The sequence below is a fragment of the Dermacentor andersoni genome, chromosome 4 (assembly GCF_023375885.2).
Source record: "Dermacentor andersoni chromosome 4, qqDerAnde1_hic_scaffold, whole genome shotgun sequence".
Lineage (NCBI taxonomy): Eukaryota > Metazoa > Arthropoda > Arachnida > Ixodida > Ixodidae > Dermacentor > Dermacentor andersoni.
In genome coordinates, this window is record NC_092817.1 from 108007351 (window position 1) to 108026629 (window position 19279).

General features: G+C 44.8%; 2 long non-coding RNA genes across 2 annotated transcripts in view; both read right to left on the reverse strand.

Moving 5' to 3' along the window:
• The window catches only part of LOC129386392 (uncharacterized), a 44392-nt gene extending 38147 nt beyond the window's left edge, over window positions 1-6245 (reverse strand). The window contains exon 1 of the long non-coding RNA XR_008613783.2: window positions 6157-6245. This is a non-coding gene — a long non-coding RNA (uncharacterized lncRNA). The remainder of the gene's footprint in view (window positions 1-6156) is intronic.
• LOC140217123 (uncharacterized) overlaps window positions 1-19279 on the reverse strand; it is a 177980-nt gene that overhangs the window by 153193 nt on the left and 5508 nt on the right. The window lies entirely within an intron of this gene.

The window sequence follows — 19279 nt, forward strand, 5'->3', positions numbered from 1 at the left end:
GCATTGCCTGCAATCAAGCAGATACGAACACAACAAAATATGTCATTCCATGTACACCATTGGCAGTCAACTCTGTTAATAGAATCTTGTGTTGCGGACTGTCAAAAGCCTTGCTGTAGTCCATAAATATCCGGACTACTAGGTTTCATTTTTCTAGCTTCTTGATTAACACCTGCTGAACAAGCAGTGCAGTTTCGGTAGAGCAGGTCATCAAAGCTGTTTCTCCATCGCCAGGGTTTGTGTCATGCTCTCCAACCATGATTCCTCGCTCCTTTGTGCCCTCCAGAGGGGCATGGTCATGGCCCCCCAAACAAGGGGCTTAAATCACCACAGCAATGAAATTGCAATTTTTCGCTTTTAATATGCTTCAGTGCAATACATTGCATAAGCCGCGTTTACATGAATGCGACAACGTCGCATTGCATTTATAGCGCATCACATTCATGTAAACAGCAGTAATGCGCTAGGAAGGCGCATCGCATTAGTGCGCCAGGCGAGGGTAGATTTACGGGCGCGAGTCGACTCTCGCGGAGCATGTAAACGCAGGATCGTCGCATTAGGAATGATGGGAAGGAATTGGCCACCAACATGGCGGCGGTCCCGGCTGCCCGCTTCGAATTGAATTTGGCGTTGCTTTTGTAAAATGCACTTCGTTCGCAGCAAATGATTGTGTAAACGGCTTTCGCTTAGTCTCAGGCCGCTTCGACGACAGAGTATTATGGCTAACCTTGTAGTGTTTTCGAGATCGCAGCTCGTTTCGAACGGGTCGAAGCCTAACGAAAGAAACATTCGAGATGTCAGCGCTACCTATCTCTAGAGCCGGGAAATAGCCACAACGACGGCATATGGCCTCTGAGATCCGAAGATCTCGCTGGTCAACTGAAACTGTAAAAAACGTGCGCTGCTTAGCGTACGCTACACTATAGCGTATAGTGTACGCTATAAGTTGCGTACGCTAAACCAAAACTGTCTATTTCTCGGCACTCAGCCACCAACGTGCACTCCGCCCACTACCGGATATACCAGTTAGACCGGAAGTCGGCTGCACTTCCCTTATGCGACACCTTGTGGCGCTGCGTTTTCGCGAGAGTTAATGCGCTACATGTAAACGGCGTCGCATCGCCTTTCCCAAATGCGCTGGGAAATGCGATGCGCCACTGTCGCATTCATGTAAACGGGGCTATAAGCTTCCCTGCTTAACTCAACTGTAATGTGGCAGAGGTGACTTTAGGAACACTTTCTAGATATGCCAAACAATATGTGCATTCTGGTCAGAACTACACCTGACTTAACATTCCGACATGTCGGCATATGGATGGCCCTTGTGCAGTTTAAGAGCACAAATACGCATGCTGGTTGTGGCTTGAGGAAATGTGATTTCTTAAACAAGTTTCAATGCCAATGCCCTAGACTGAGCTTCACCGCAATGCAGTTGTGTTATGCACTGGAGCTTCTGTAATGTATTGCGGTCCATCACTGCAGCAACGTCAGAACCAGCTTTGAATGGGTGTCATGTGAGTTATTAGATGTCTCGGTGCTCATACTGTGACAGATGATGGCACATGTGCGCATGTATAGTCGGGAACATGTGCAAGGCTGTGTTGCAGTCTCGTATATGGAGCTTGCAAGTGGGCGAAGCAAGGGCCCAAATCACTACAACCCTGCCGGAAATAGCTCTAAATCCCTGCCTGTACACTCCTTAAGGGTTTCGGTGCTTTTACCATAACCGGAGATTGCACATATTACTATATTTTCAAAACTGAGCTCATTGGAACATCTTCCTGTTCATGCTATGCACACAAAAATTAGGAATAAGGGAAAAATTATGCAGATCCCACACCCTGTGGGAATTGATGTAAGTGAAGCTCTCCATGCTGGATGCTCTGATTGACGATAATTAGCAGTGTTGACGGCTAAAGCTTAATTTCTTCAACGTTTAGGCTAACACAAGATTGGCGAATTGATGTTCAACGTTACCTTGTGGGCACCACTGCTGTTTGTCTGCGTAATAGGCGGAACACACAGGGAGAGGTGTTTGCATGAGGCATTGTTGTGGGCCATATCTTATAACCCGAGAGGGTTGAGTGTTGTCATTTCCTCATATGGCACATCGCGTTATGGCAGAAGTTTTAAACTTGAATTGGATTATGGGGCTGTACGTGCCAAAACGACACTCAGATTATGAAGCACGGCATAGTGGCAGACTCCAGATTAATTTTGACACCGTGATGTTCTTTTATGTGTCCCAAAATCTAAGTGCACATGGGTTTTCTATTTCGCCCCCGTCGAAATGTGGCTCCCGCGATTGGGATCAAATCCATGACCTCTCGCAATGCCATAGCAGCAGAGCTAATGCAGCGGGCACAGAAGTGTTGATTTGACGGTCAACCACTTCTGTAGTGTTTCCTGGACGCTGCAGTGTGCTTTAATTAATGCGGCTCTGCTTCTGCACGCCCTGTGTGAATTGCCCGCTTGACATATTTTCATTGTGTTTATTTTTTCAGAAATAGCAGCAACGTATTGTATTGGCCTTGAACATAAGCACACCGCAACTGCTGTTGTATGTTAGTGGAGTTTCCTTGCCTTCTCATGTCACTTCCCCCATCTTATATGGGAACTGCCACTTCTCCTCCCTCTTCTTCTCTCTACAGTTCTATCTGTGTCCCCTCTCGCCTCGCACATAAGCGCTGCAGTTTCTTCAGTGCTTCTGAGGGGAGTCACGGATAAATGCAGCTGTCAGGTGGCTAATGTGACAACGGCCAGGGAGCTCCAGAGGGCATTGTGCACATTCGATGCGGTGGGGTGAAAACAAGCTTCTCCCATCTCCTTTCCTCTCTTACTTGTGCCTGTCATGTATATACACACTCTGAACACCCCCCCTCCCCCCCGACGTGGTGTGTGTGACATCAGCAGCAGTCCACAGCAGCAGCTGGAGTGGGAAAGTCAAAGGAAGAGACAAAGAAAGCTTCACTTTAAAACAAAATGCGTAAAGGTTTCTATGCTTACCCAATGAGGAAACCCGTCCGTCACGTAAGATGATTGCTTTCAAGATAAGGCCCGCATGAGCGAGCGAATTGTAAGATCGGGCCTGCGCAGCCATGCCATAAGTAGCGGCCGCTGATGTACAGTTGATAATGGTTTGCATCGAGAGGAGGCAGCATCATTGACCACATCTACGTATGACGTCTACCTAACGTGACACTGTTCAATTACGTCACGTAGAACAGCACGCATTGGCCAATGCTCATCTTCCATGAAGCAGCAACATCATCCAAATGCACCATGATATAAAAGGAGTGAACAGTGCTACTACTGGCCTCTGCTTCATACTCATGCTGGTCTCAGTTTAACATTTTGGTGTTGCAAATGCGTTTCTCCATTTCATGATTTTTTTCGTGGCGTTTCTCGCAATTATATGAAACGCAGCAGCATATGACGACAAAACAGTAGGTGATCAGTCGCAAATGCTTATGCATCATTTAGATAACTCCCACAGGATACTCTGCATGTAATTTTATCTTTTTCCACTTTCAGTATGCTTCAGCGCTATGGTATGCTTGACTGCGTAACCTTGCTATGTCCAGTGTTTGTGACCCCTTCCCACTGTTGGTATACTTCATCACAATGCTAAGTGCATGGTTGAATGCGTAACACCACTGTATTGGGATGAAGCTAACTTATGGGTCTGACATTACAGTTTTAATTTAGCATACGCAACTATAGCGTATGCTATACGCTAAAGTATATATAGCGTATGCTAAGCAGCACATTTCTTTAGGTTGAGTTGGCCTGTGAGATGTTCAGATCTTAGAGGCCATGTGCCGTCATTGCGGCTATCTCCCGACTGTAGCTATAGGTGGTGCTAACATGTCGGATGTTTCTTTCGTTAGGTTTCAACTCACTCGAAACGAGAAGCGATCTCGAAAACACCACAAGGTTATCACAGTTATCATTTACAAGGTTATCATTTACACAGTCAGTTGCAAAGAACGAAGTCCATTTTACAAAAGCAACGCCAAATTCAATTCGAAGCTGGCAGCCGAGGCCGCCGCCATGTTTCACGCAAATTCCGCAAGCCACGCAAAGACACTAATGCTAAATCTGAGAAATAGTGCGCGCACGCTATACGCAATGGGTCGTTTAGCGTTCTGCGCATGCGCAGTGATGACCCACTATTTTATAGCGTACGCTAAACTAAACCTGTCTATTATGCAGCACATTTTAGATGCTTGCTGGTTTTAAAGTCCGAAAGCTGAGATACAACAGCGTCGCACACTATCATGTGAGGAAAACGAACCGCTGCATGCAGCAAGTAGCGTCAGCATAAGCACTAGATTACAGTTGAACAGCTCTACAATGAAGACCACAATTAATTTGCCTGTAAAACAAAGAAACTTATGCGTCCCTGGCGGCTGATTTACGTTTATAAAACGAATGCCGCACCAGTGCCGCCACTGCCCCGCGAAGATGTCACCAGGGTAAGCTGTGCGCTAGCGCTAACAGCAGTGTATTTGAAGAGCGTGCTGATATTACTAGTTCTGTTGCCCTGCTCCAGGATTCACTCACCTCGTATGCTACTTGTTGTGATGGATCAACGGCTGACGAATGTCAACGAAGGCGACCAAAAATTTTGCAGCAAGGGAGGCTTAGGGGCACTAGACAATAAGGGGCTTTGCTTTGCATGGTTCCTGCATTTGGTTGGAGAGCAAGCTGGGAACCTCAATGGAGCATAGGGTGGCTACAGTAGAACGTGCTGTCAGGGATATTTTGCAGAGAAAATTTAGCGGTCTATTTCATTAAGTCTCTCTTGAATTCTTGTTAAAGATTTTCTTTTGTTGAAAGTGCTTAGCTATTGTGAGCAGTGAGCTGCGCAACCTTTAAAACAAAGTGACCTGCATAGCGAAGGATTTTGAAGGTGCGAGCACTTTGTTAAAAAGGCGTTTGACTACATAGATACATTCAGAGCAGCGCTTTCTACCCTTTAGCCCATGCAGAATTTGTAGGTCCTATTTGCGCCACCAGGATCTGCCGATGTACTGCAGTGAAGCCTTTAATATGTGTCCCAATGTCCAATGCTACGGAGTTCAATATATCCATTTAATGTCTGAGCAAGTTTGATGTATGAAGTTTCATATACATGTAATTCTCTTGGTGATTCACCACCTGTTATTTAAGCAGTAATTCTATTTATAATTGTTTCATATAACAAGGTTTAATTGTAATGAATTATTGCTATACGACATTCTTTCCATTACTATAACTAATACTCTCAAGCTTGGAATCTCCCAGCTTCCTCATACAGTAGGCCAATGTGACAGTGCACCTGACACAACAAGCCATGTCGTACACTTACTCTGTGCATATTCACAGCCCATGCAAGCTTGTGCTGAAAGCTTGTTGCTGCTTGCAGAGGTAAACGTTTCACTTGACTGTTGTAATGATCTCGCTGACTATGTGATGGAATAAACAGTTACTCCACAATAAAACATAGTATGAGGCCATTTTGTAAACATGAGCTTGAAGTAAAACTGTGCCATGCATCGTCGAAAAAGGAAAACAACATTACAGGGATGAGCATACTTATCGTGGGCTTGTCTCTATAGCTTTTATGTCTTGCTTTGTCCACATTATGCTGCACAGTTTTAGTTGAAGCGGTTATTGGCTGGCAGACGTCTTCCCATCATGTTACTACGAGTTTTGATGAAAGCAGTCTTGGCCAGCCTCTCTACCCCTGGTTCTCTGGCTTAGGTGCTGGTGCCTCCAGTAGTTCACATTTGAATGGGTCCAAATTAATTTTCCCTCTCAGTGAAATCATACCAACTTTCCCAGGTTACCGGGCTTCTACAATTCCTCCTAAGTTGAACTTGTTCAACAGCTTTACCGAGTACTTTAAGTAGGCAGTGTATTCTATGTCGTAGGGCAAACAGAAAATTAGCATAAGCACTCTTGCTTTCAGGCTGCCATAGACTTCGAGTTAAAAGTGCAGTCGAGATCAACATGTCCAACCTTGATCCCTCCAGCCAATGTGCCAGCCTTCCCTATGAGCCACTACTTGCGAAGGTGAACATACCTTCTTTGTTCCATGCAAAACATTTTGTTAACTGTTTCCAGGAAAAAGTAGTTCAAGCATAAATGGCCAACGCATGCTCTTCATACCAGGTTGCCATGGATAATGGAGACGATAGGAAAGTACAGGCCAGCGTCGCTGTCCCAGATCCATCCGGCAGCTTTTCTGTCACAGGTCCATGTGTCCTAGCTGCTGGTCTTCAATGGGAGTTGACACTGTCTCCTTCTATAGGGGGCATTTTCTGACATGCTCTTCTGTGGGAGAATGCCCCATTCATAAAAAGAAACAACAAAGATTGGACACAAAATGGTGCAGCTCATTAAAAAAAAATTACTTGCTGGGTTCGCCACTGGGCCGTATGCGTCGGCGCTCGTGACTCGACAAAAAGCAGCCACAGCGGCACGTGCAAGCTCAGGCTTCACATAGTTTCGCGCCCATCGCAAGAGGGGCACTTCACGGCTACATTCGGATATCACCGGCGCACAAGGAGGAAGTGCAGAAACATGCACGCTTGCAGTCTCAGAGGGACGCGCATGCGTGCAAACTCGATACCATGGGTGCACAGCTAGAAGGGAAGAAGGGTCGTTTTGCCACACGCTTGCGCACCCTGTAACATTTTGTGGGCGAGTGTACATGCTAGACATGTTGTCTGTAGTGCTTATTTTTGAAATGTGATCCTTTGGGATGTATAATACACATAATATGCATCTTAGCTTTGTTGTGCATTAAGAAGAATTTATTTTATAAATACTATATAATTATCTGAAAAGATGAATGTTTCTTTAGATTTCACACATTTCTTTTGCTACATTGTAAATGTATATCCTAATAGATTAGTGTTTCGTATGTTATACGTTTGCCGATAGGAGACTTACTGCTGCCATGCGAGGGCCTTCAGGCACATTAAAGCTGTATGTTGCAGCTTTTCGCCTGGAGGACACCCAACAAAGTAAGTTTGTTGGAAATAAAACCATTTCTGGTATGGTAAGTCGAAAATTCTATTTCAAGTCGCTGCCTCTAGACCCTTCATGCCAACCGCCATTTTGGCAAGGCTGTGTGATGTCTGGGAATAAGGCTGCTTCGATGGATTTCAAGACCAGATAGCAGCCTTCCTTCACACACTCTGGCACCAAAAAGGGCAGCACAGGTGTCAGTGTTACTTGTGCTACAATTCCTTCACTTGTGCTATAAATAGCAGCAGCAAACTGCCAAGATGCAAAAGCAAAACAATGAATGAGGGCCATAACGTATTTCCCAGCTCCTGAAATCAGTTCCAGTTTTTGCAGTAGACAAAAGCATGGCCTTCAAGATCAGCTTCGATTACCAGTGGGAACAGTTTCCGAGGGTGCCAATTCATTTCATCAAGACTCAGTGTTGCCACACTGCTTTTGATTGAAGTGTGAGAAAAAAATATTGAAGTGAACGTTTTCTAACACATTGAATGCAGTCAAATTTTCTTTCTGTTATGCTTTCCTTTTATTTCAAAGCAAAAAAAAAAAACAAAAGTCTAAGAAAGCAAGAAGCAAAACAGAAAGAAAAATATCTCAGTATAGGGCATCATTGCACAGTGTTGTGAAACCAGATGTGCACGCCTGTGAGGGTGATGATTGGCCAAGTGTGTACACTATACATTCAGTGATGCTACAGGCATGCACTCTGCTGTTTGCGTTTCATTTGACGCTGATAGTACATCCACACAATGTAGCCACAGGGACAAGTGAGCACTCAAGTGAAGCTTTTTGAGATCATGTTTAGTTGGATCATGCAAATAAAATGCATTAATTAATCATATGCCATGGAAGATACAAGCACAAGTACACAAATTACTGTGCATGACAGGAGTGGCTGCGAAGATGTATAAGGCTCACACAAAGGCCGGACAGCAGACAAAGGACGATGATATTTAACTAATTTCGCCAGGAAAAATGACTTCGAAGTTTGTGCATTAAGTACGAAGAAAATCCAAGGATACCTAAGCACTTCTTATGAGTTGTGAATACTTTAATATCCAACTGAACGCCACTGAGCAGTCTGAGTTATGAACTCCTCGCGGGCAAGCAGACACGTTAAGACGCTTGGTACATATTGATTTAGCCTCACCGAGGCGCAGTTAGAACACACACAAGAGCTTGAGTAGACAAGGAACAGGTGGTAACACAGGCTTGCGAGAGGGAAGGTGATGTTTTGTCGTAGCAATGCACTCTCCCCTCGCGAAGTAGCGCAGCAGCAGATGTTCCCCTTCACTCGCTTTCCTCTGCTGAGACACGAGCCAGCAAGTGCAAGCTAGTGTCATGAGCGCGCCTCGTGTGCTCACATGGCGTCACAGTCAACGGGAAATTAGGCACCGTTTTGCTGCTACAGGTGCTGCCGGCTTTTTCACTGAAGGAACCATTTAACATTCTTGCATAAAAAAATATCCTGTCACTGACCACATAACAAACGGCAATAAAGAAATTCCGTTAAAAGTATTGCATCAAACCAGCTCAGAGCACGAAAGATTGACCAAAGCTGTCAGGCTTGGCTGCTGAAAATTAATGTCTTGTAGCAAGGTTTAACGAGCGAAAATGATATGCAAGAATACTCAGAATGATGCGAATGCTCAGATGCTAAGCTCTGCTCTTGTGCAGGAGCTTGGCAATGCAGCTGGCATAAATGCCAGTCTTCTGACTACTACTCTGGTTTCATGAAAAGTAGGTTATTCTGGCAACAGTATCACTGCAACATCACTGCAGTGCATTTTTACTTCACAGTGAGTAAGTACACTTTTACTTCACTGTGTCAGATAAACAAGTCGACAGACGTTTGAATTGGTTCAACCACGATTCACAGCTGGAGAACAGGATAGCAACCATAGAATTTGGCGAGATGATTAGACAACAGGCAAAGGAGAGTGGACAAAAGTTGGAGGTGAAAGCTGTTCTGTTTGACTGTGACGAGGTGTAATGGAGTCGTCAAGCAACAGGCAATGGCGATGGTGCTTCCTAGCGTGCTGATATTGTTCTGGCTGCAAGGCACATAATGGTGATTACTGCATTTTATAGTGTCCCATTTTTCTTTAGATGACAAAGTATTTAAATTTGTGTATTGGTTACATTTGCAGTGACATCCAAAATCTAGATTTGTACTTGGCAAGGACAATACTTAAAAATTAAGTTCAGTGGTTTTACATGCCAAAATCACTAAATGATGATGAGGGATGCAATAATGAGAAACTCTGGATTAATTCTGACTACCTGGGTTTAACATGCACCCAATGCAAGGCGCACAGCATTTTTTGCACTTTGCCCCGATCGAAATGTGGCCGCAAGGGCTTGGATTTGATCGCACGGCCTTGGGCTTAGCAGCCAACACCAAAGCCACAGCACCAGTAACATTAAAACAAAGCAGTGATTTGATAAAGCGTGTAAGAGCACAACGGTTTTTAAGCATTGCTTCATGCTAAGGTCTAAGTTCGGTACTGTCACACAACAACCACAATAATGAGATGAACAACGGGGGTAAAATGCTAAATTAAGCTGCAAAATTATGAAGCAAAAGCCTTTGAAGCTGTGAAGTTCTTTAGGAACTTGCAAGGTGTGGACACTTGGACATGCAAAGGATGTAGCCTTTGGAAACAACTTTCCAAGTTAATTAGTTGTTTTTTACTAAAGCAATACTTCATCACAAAGCAAATAGCTATAATTTCAGTATGCTCCAAGACTGAATGCCCTATGATGAAAATTTCTATTGCATTTCTAGCAAGTTACATGGAGCAACCAAAGGTAAGAGACATTTGATGCTAGTGTTCAATAAATTTCAGTTATTAGACAGCACTCGTCCAGTGCCCTTCCGTGTGTCTTCCATTGTTTCCGCACTGATTAGCAAGTATGATGCTAGTGACTGTAATAGAATACGCGAAGGCCGAGAAAATAGCAATGGCAATGAAGAGCTATTGCTTGAACAAAAAAAAAAAAAGCATAGGTGTAGTGCCAAAGCAGAAAGGAGAACATGAACGAAAAGTATGTGCAAAGTCATACATGATAAGAGAAAGCAGCAGGCAAGATGTGGTGAGCAGGGGGGTGGGGAGGAGTATTTCGTAAGAGCCCACCTAGTGGACTGTCCATTTCGGCCGCTACTGATTGGCTAGGGCTGCTCGTCTCCTCCTCTCACAGCTGAATCCAATCGGCAGTGGCCGAAATGGACAGCCCACTAGGTGTACTCTTACAGAATACCCCCCCCGCCCCCGCCCCCCCCCCAGGAGAAAATGATGAGATGGATTCTTGCCTAGTGAAGTGCAGCAACTGTTCTTTTTTTTTTTCCAGAGTGAACGTGAGTGAGACTGGAGATGTAATGGTGATATGAGGCTTTGATGTGGAGATAAGCTGTGGTCTGGGATGAAGCACAATTTTGGTTTCCAGCTGTGGATGTATTTCCAGGAGACCCTGCAGATAGTTTTTTTAGCAATTAATAATTCATGTATCTGGCGAAGGAAATCATTACAGTGAACATGCGGCATAAGCAATAGACAGCCAGGCACATATAGCAAAAGACAGTGCCACTGTAGAGGAATGGCGACAGGGAAGAGCAACAAAATGTGATCAAGCATGTGCAGGGAGAAGGGTACAGAAAAACTACAAGGGATCACACAAAGGAGATCAGTTTGACAGTGACGACAAGAGCAGCACTTATGAGCACAAATTTCAGAAGAAAGTAGCAAATTAATTGAGTCATCAGTTGCCAAAGAGCAAGCACTTTCTGTCACGAATGCTACTGATGCCAAGCATCAGTCCTGGCGCTGTTAAGGAAGTGAAGGCGCAGTTGTGGCAAGGGATAGCAGCAGGTGTCTCATAAAAATGGCAGTACCGGGCAGTACTGGGCTACAGTGAGCCAAGAGTACCAGCCTGTGCTTCTTGAAATCTGTCACCTATGTCGAGTTGAAATGTACTGCTAAAGTGGGTGTACGTCGGAAAGACTTTCTCGCCCGTGCGGCGCTCGTGCCGAGTTGGTGATGGCGGATTATTGATTTAATGAGCCATCTTTCGTCTCATTAAAGATGTTTTGCGTCTCTTCCCGGGCGAGGAATAGGGGCCATAGTGTAGACCAGGCATGCTCTCCTGGAGCAGTACCTTCGCTCGTGCACCGCTTTTTGTACGCTGCTCTCAGACTTTTAAATGGAATATTTGAATGGTCCCCTTCGATATAAATAAAGGTTCTTCAGCAAAACCATGTGCAATAAATCGGTAAGCGGGAGCCGCAGAGCTAGCGAAACGGAAGCAAAGCAGGCAAGTCGGACGTACATTTAAATTAAATTATGGGGTTTTACGTGCCAAAACCACTTTCTGATTATGAGGCACGCCGTAGTGGAGGACTCCGGAAATTTCGACCACCTGGGGTTCTTTAACATGCACGTAAACCTAAGCACACGGGTGTTTTCGCATTTCGCCCCCATCGAAATGCGGCCGCCGTGGCCGGGATCGGATGTACATTTAGACAGAGCGTTATTATAAGCTCAGGTGCTCTCGTGAGGGCTCCGTTTGCCGGTGATGTATGCCGTCCTGTCGCAGTACTGGTAAAAATCCATTATATCGTCGGGACGAAAAAAGCACCCCGCCACTTCTATAACACCAGTCGGAACACTGCGGCCGCCATCACGTTTCAGAGTGGTCTACGGCCATAAATTGCATAACGACTTTCGCTTTTCCCAGCTACAGGGTGCTAAATGTGTTTCGTCATGCAGACATGCATGTTCACGCGTATCTCTTGAAGGGTGCAGTATGCACCGATAACCAACACATGATGGACACGGCGTAATGCTTTGGCATTACGCCGTGGCATTAAGTTATCCGATTGGCCCTCGATATCACAGGTTCACTGATCCCGTCGCACGTTCCGTATGTTACCAAAAAGCGCAACAAACCTACCGGCAACATCCAAGGAGACGCAGGAGGAACACTTATGCACGACGCACGGCACGCACGGCTTCGTCAAGAAAGGAGACATTGATTTGAAGGATCGCCAGCCGACACACGGCAAAATGCGCGCCTAGGGACAAACGCATACGAAACAAGCAAATCGGCTTCTCCTCCGTAGTACCTAGGCAAAGGGAGAAATTTCAGGCGCAAACGCCCCCAGATTTTCTCTCTCGCACCCGCTGAAACGACTGGCCAATCCCGTGAACTGGCGTTTCCTCTAATGACCGTCTCGTAGCTCGTCCGCGCTGAATACGTTCTTCCCTCCAGCGTTTCGGACGAGCGGCGCACGTTTGTGGCGTAGCTTGCATTTTTACTCGACAGATGGCAGCACTGACCGCTTAATTTCTTTTTCTTCAACCGCGTAAACTTTTTTTTTCGTAGGGCAACCTTGGTTTTAAAATGGCATCCAGTGGAGGCGACACGTGTATTGCTGGCCCGTCTTCTCGGAAACGGCGCTTTTCTTCGTCGTCATCTTCGTCAGACGATGGTGATTCAGACACTGATGTGTACATTGTTTCAGGGAGCGAGGATGACAGTGATGATGTTGTACTCAGCAGCTCTTCTGATGAAGAAGATGATTGCTCGGAAGCGAACTATGCGAGCGCGCGTCAGTGGATGAAGATCGACGTCACGAACATTCCTACACGACCTCCTCGGTTTCCTTTTCTGGCAGTTCCCGGTAAGACGTTCACTATAAGCTCGCCTGGTGACTTGCTTGACTATATTCAGCGTTTCCTCGATGATGAACTCATTTCAATGGTGGTCGAAGAAACTAACCGCAATGCTGCTGAGAAGGTGAAGGGCTGCGGTCCGTGTGAGCATAGCCGCGTCAAAAAATGGGTGCCGGTGACTGAGGAGGAGATGTGGGTGTTTCTTGGTCTCTTGCTGTTGCAAGGAATTGTGCAGAAGCCACGACAGGATTGGTATTGGTCCAGGAACAAGCTCTTATTCACACCTATTTTCGGAGAGGTGATGAGTGGCAACCGGTTTTGGTGCAAGAGCTGCAACAAACCGCTATGCGTGATCCCTTGTTTTGAGATTTACCACACCGTCCCAATGCTTCCTCGGTGAAGCAATCAACTTTTTGTCACCACAACTCAGTGAAAGAGTTCAGAAATCGGTGGCTGTGGTCATTCTTTAATTTTTATTGTTCATTACCAGCAGAAAGTTCCTTTTCTTTTTTCTGAGAAACAATAAACTTGAATATGCTACTTTGACTTCGTGTTTGCTTTAAATATTTTTTTAAGATCGAATACATGCTTTTTATTGCAATAATAATCGAAATCAGGAATAAAAAAAATAAGCAGTTTTGTGGAGAAATTCGTTGATATAAAAAAACGGTGAAGGGGTTAAGTAACGCAGCTGCGCCTTCATAGCGGATCGTGCTGTTATTCGGGTAGGCCAGTTGGGCGTTTGTCCAGTTTGTCTAGGGATGCTTAGAGGACTTCTCTTTGCGGATTGAAACGAGGGTACTCCCAAAGAAGGTGCGCAATTGTGTCATTGCACCCACAGAAGTCACAAAGTGGGCGGTTGACCATTCCGATGAGAAAAAAGGACGCATTTGAAAATGCGACTCCAAGCGATAGACGGACTAGAGGGGTGCAGTTACGTCGTGGAAGGTCGGGCGGAATACGGAGCTGTAATTTAGGGTCCAGGGTACGAAAGCGTGCACTTGTGAACTCGGCTGAATTCCATTGGGCTAATGTTAGGTAAAGCGCAAGTGCGGAAAGTTTTTCCGCTGCGTCGACTCTCGAAAGAGGAACGGCAACGCAGTTGACGCCATCAAGGGCAGATCTGGCAGCTGCGTCTGCTGGATCATTGCCATGTGTGCCACAGTGACTAGGCAGCCACTCATATATTATCAGTGATATATTATCAGGTGCCGAACTTGTTGCTAAATGCTAAGAGGTATAGTTAGCTGCAAATGTAGCCTTAGATAAGAGGCAGTGGGCAGCAGTCGCAGCGACTAAAATAAGTGAAAATTGAGCAGCACACAAAACCACGAAAGCTACGACATAAATAGTATGAATGCGTTAGCACGTTACACACACCTGGAACCCTTAAAAAATCTCTTATGGGTGACAGTAAGTTTTGTTTGACATTCTCCCAAAGTAGAAATGCAAGTCTTCTAATAATCTGCTTGGTAACGCGAGCATTCTTTCAGTACACCGATATATGGTAGTAATATCAGGACTGGAGATAGTTTAAGAAGCCTGTGACAACTAGGTTAGCATAGGCTAAGTTTAACAAAGCCTAGTGCATGGTCGTATTTATTAAGTGTTTTAAGCTATGTTTCTGATAGATATCAACTTAAGCTTTGCTTTAGGTGGATAGAGAGAAAATTTTTTCGCAGCTGTCGTATGTTAGGGTAGTCTCAGGTTGGCCTCATTGATAGTGAGAGTGACACAAAGTATAAACCTCGTAGTTCTATGTGTAGTCTAACTTGCAGTGAGCATTCGCTTACTGACTTAGCACACGTAGTGTCACGCGCCCAAAGACACATATAATCAGTGCTCAAATGATTCCCTGAGGACATCAATATTCACATTCACAATTTGATTTAACATACACAATGTATTTATCATTCACGTTCACAATTTATTCAATTCGTATTCACAAGTTATTAGTATTCACATTTTGAACCCTTAATGAATAAAACTCACAATTTTCCTTGATGACACCAGTGAATTCCAAAGGCCTTCATTTCCGAGACCATTTCAGGTTGGCGGGAAAACAAGGCTTTCTGAGGCTTAGTCAGGTGAATACGGTTGTTGGCAACCCACGAATGCAAGAAAAATTGCCGTGAGACTGGCCGCTCGCGGCACATTGCGTGTATTCGCGGGCTTCTCTCATGCTTGGAAAAACGCTTTTATGTACCACGTATTCGCCAAAAGAAAGCTGGATTGGAAGTTTTTCATGTTGCTCTACAAGTTTCTCATTGACACTTTTTATCTAACTACAATATTTGAGAAGCTTATTAATTAAGACTAGTTATGTAAATAGGCGGAATGTAAGAATGTCACCACTAACGCCGAGTCACTGTCTCAGTTTGAATTAAAAATTGGAAAAAATTTTTGAGCAGGTTGAAAATGCTAGTGCTATTAAACCTTGCAAACCAGCATGTACTTGTACCCTCTGTAAATAGAGGTGTATGTAGCGTATAGTGCCTAAATTGCCAGCTATTCTATCTTGAAATTAGCATTTACTTGTATTTGCTGTATACATTACGTAGTGTAAACTGTCTAATTGTAAAGTGCAAGGCAAGACGCAAAGCAAAGTGCAAGGCAACTGCTAAGAAAACGCCATCGATCCCATCTTCGTTTCTCGCAGCAATATCTTTAAACGGATCGGCCCGCGTAAGCTTGGACACACGGTATACTTGGACGTAACCTTCAAAACTATCAAGCAGCAATCGCAAGGCCCGTAGTTGAACTTCTGCGTATGTATGTGTTTGTAGTACGGCACGGAAGGTGCTATACCTACTTGGACGCAACTATTTTTGCAGAAACTCCGTCATCAGAATCGTCGTTTCTATTTAGCTCCCGTTACCTAGTAAGGGTTTCATTCGTCATTTCAATGTATTATCACTGCTTGTTGGTCGAATGAACATTCAGTTTATTCTTACAACGACCGCGCTTTGTTTGCTTATGTTGACGCTCCCAGAGCGTCGGGCAGGGTAACTGTGAAATGCTTTCATTGTAGTTTTGATTCAATATTGGTTGCTAGTTATCTTTCATACCCAGTCTAAAACAAAGTACAACAAAACGAACAGAGAAGAACATAACCGCACATCAGAAACAAGACTTCATATGCCACTTTGTCTATGCAGACTTCCAATTAGGGGGTTGATTCGATTATTTTAGCCTTTTCCGCCCTTGCTAGCTGCGTTAAAGTTGTCATTTGTACGCTTGTTTCAAGTGTTTATTCGTATGCTTGTAACGAATGGGGGGGGGGGGGGGGGTGTATATAGTAATTCTACTCGTTTTTCGTCATCGATACGGTATCTAGGTTTATTTGTATGGGCCTTTGTAGACCTCCGCAGCTCCGAAAGCAATGTCGTGCCGCGAACCAGCCATGCGCGTACCCGAATCGCCATACTCATCCCAAGGCAAAGTGATTTTCTGGAAAGAACGCATTACTCCGCCTCGACTATTTTACGATCTGGTACCGCGATCGAGCGCTGCTAATGCTGACCCAAGCTTGCTTAGTGGCGTTTCGTCCCGCCGGATTTATTTATTCACGGAGCAACTAGCAATTACGGCGGCGTTTTGAAACAACGTTGGATAGGCAGTCTGCACATTAGGCCGGTGCATTTATTTTTTTTCTTCACTTACGAAATTGCCTCCAAGCAACGAGGCATTTATTTTTTGTCATTATAGGGAATCAAGTTATTGCAGAAAAACCGTTGTCTTTTTCTTTCAATAGTTAGGCGCAATATACTGTACACGGCGGCCTAACGCCTCTATAGCGGCCGCGCGCAAGAAGAAGTCTGTACAGAGAAAGCCTCCTATAGAATCTTTGAAATTCTATGCAAGGAATACCGATTTTCAAAGAGTGTAAACCATGAAATGCCACTGTGAATTCAGGAAATGGCTCAGATATTCTTCAAACATCCCGTCTTGAAAGGGCGCAACAGTTTTGCGGCAATCGCACGCGTCATTCGCCCGACAGACCGTTGTTACCGTGTGTTACCCTTATTTCATTCTTCCCATTTACCCATTTACCCATTTTTCATTTGTCGTCGCAAAAGACGATGTGTAATCTTTGTCTGCTCTTAGAGAGTCGAAGTAGGCCCATGCCGCGCCTCTCAGGATCATCAGACCTCTATGAAGACTGCGCTATGCTAAAGGACAATAAGGATGCACCAGTGCGGTTTTATCAGACTTGTGTTCATGTGTGGGTCTCTCCGAAGCAGAACAGGAATTCGTGCGCGCCAGCTGCAGCAAACAACAGTCAGCCTGATTCCAACAAAAATAATTAAGAGATCGTGGACAAACATTCTTCACTCAGTTATGATATGAGAAGGCGCATATTCTTATTAATAACGTTGCAAAATGTCGAAAATAAATGCTTACTTTTCTCGAGCTTATGAAATTCGAGCACCAGAGGAGACTTCAGTTTGCAACATAATAGACATTATGTTTTCCCCATACAGGCACGGAACTAAAGAATAACTGCACATAGACGACATAATTGTACAAATATCAACCTGCTATATGCTCATTTATAAAACAGTATATGGACAGCACAGGTAAAGCGAGAAAATAATCTTTCGAAACCCGATATTCAACGATTTCTCAGTTTTCATGCTTTTGTTACCTCCATAGCAGAACAACATACCAAACAAATTAGAGCTTCAGATAATGGGAGGAAGGAACGGAGGAATGAGTGCATTAAAACAGTAAAAATCAGACGATTATGCAAATCTCGACTTGGGTAAACTATAGGAACAGGCATTCTAGAGGTGGGAAAAATGTCATATTACGAAGATATTTAACAATAAGAATGATAGGTAAATTTGGCGGCGACATTAGTGAAAAGTTAAGCACGTAGTTGATGTGCTTATTGGTTGCACGTTTATCGTAGAGTGAAAACAACCGAAGATGAGTAATATATATATATATATACATACATATATATCTCCAATGGCTGATTCTCTACACAACAACAACATCACTCATGGCAACACCTCATGGCAGGAGGGAAATGTTCCTGACGAATGGAAAGTAAGCCGCCTGGTGCCACTCTTGAAGCAGGGCAAATCCGCACGAGAGCTCACCACTTACCGCCCAATAGCGCTGGCCAGCTGTGCAGGAAGATAATGGAACGAATGATCCTTCGCCACCTGGAATGGTACCTCAAACACTACAAGATTTATCTGAATTCCATGGCTGGTTTCCGACGTGACCGCTCTTCCATTGACAATGCAGTTGATCTCGTTTTATGTGTCCAGTACGAAAGGTCCCGTAAGCGTTTATCTGCAGCTTAATTATTAGATGTGAAAGGGGCATACGATCACGTATTACATGAGGCGATTCTCGACGCTCTTGTGACGGTTGGCCTAGGTGGTCGAGTCTTTTTCTGGATTGCAAGTTACCTATCTGCAAGATCATTCAGTGTTAACTGACGATGGCCCACCTACGCGACGCTATACCAGCAGGGGCACTCCTCAACACGGTGCTCTCAGCCCGACGCTATTCAACCTCGCTCTTATTGGACTTGCTGAATACTTGCCAACTACCACCAAAATTTCAATATACGCAGACGACATCTGTGCCTGGACTTCAGCAGTCACACGTCCTCAGATACGTGCACGGCTTCAAAGAGCGGCTACTTTGACAGCTAGCTACTTGTGTGCACAAGGTCTCAGCATACCACCAGAAAAATGTGCCACTAGTGGCATTTACTCGCAAACCAATGACGCCTTATGTCATCTCAATCAAAGGGCGGACCATTTCCTATGTCAGAACCCACAGATTTCTTGGCGTAATTATTGACCGAGACCTCTGTTGGAGACCGCCCGTGGCCTACATGAAACGGCGCCTGACAGCAACTTCCCAGTTGTTTAAATACTTGACAGGAAAGACGTGGGGGATGTCAGTAGACCCAGTGCTGAAACTCTACAGAGCTCTCTTTCTCGGTTTTTTTATGATATAGTCTACCTGTACTGAACAACACCTGCAAGACAAATATTCGTGTTCTGCAGGCAGCACAAGCTCAAGCATTCAGAGTTTGCCTTGGTTTGCCCAGATGTGCGTCAACAGAGGCAACTATTGCGATTGCTCGGGACCATCCAATGCGAACTCACATTACGGTGGAAGCCCTGAGAACGCACATCAGACATTTTGCACGTGCCCCCTATTACCACCTTGCCACACTACCTTCAGACAGGCACCAAGCATCATTCTCTAAAACTATCGTCAAGTACAACGAAAAACTTCCCTCCGGCTTCACCGCTGCATCTAAACCATCGATACCCCCTTGGTGTCTTATCATCCTCACAGTCCATCTTAGCGTACCAGGAATCGGAAAAACGCCTGAGCTGTCGTCGCCTGTGCTGAAACAACCGTCTCTGCTTCTTCTACACGAGATGTACGCGGACAGTGTACTACATATTTATACTGATGGTTCCACAAACATACACTGTTCGTCCGGTGCTGTGGTTGTCCCAGCAAAAGCTATTACCATCAGCCTTAGGACTGACCACCCAACGACATTGACAACGGCTCTTCTAGTTGCTCTTCGCGCTGCACTTTGTTTC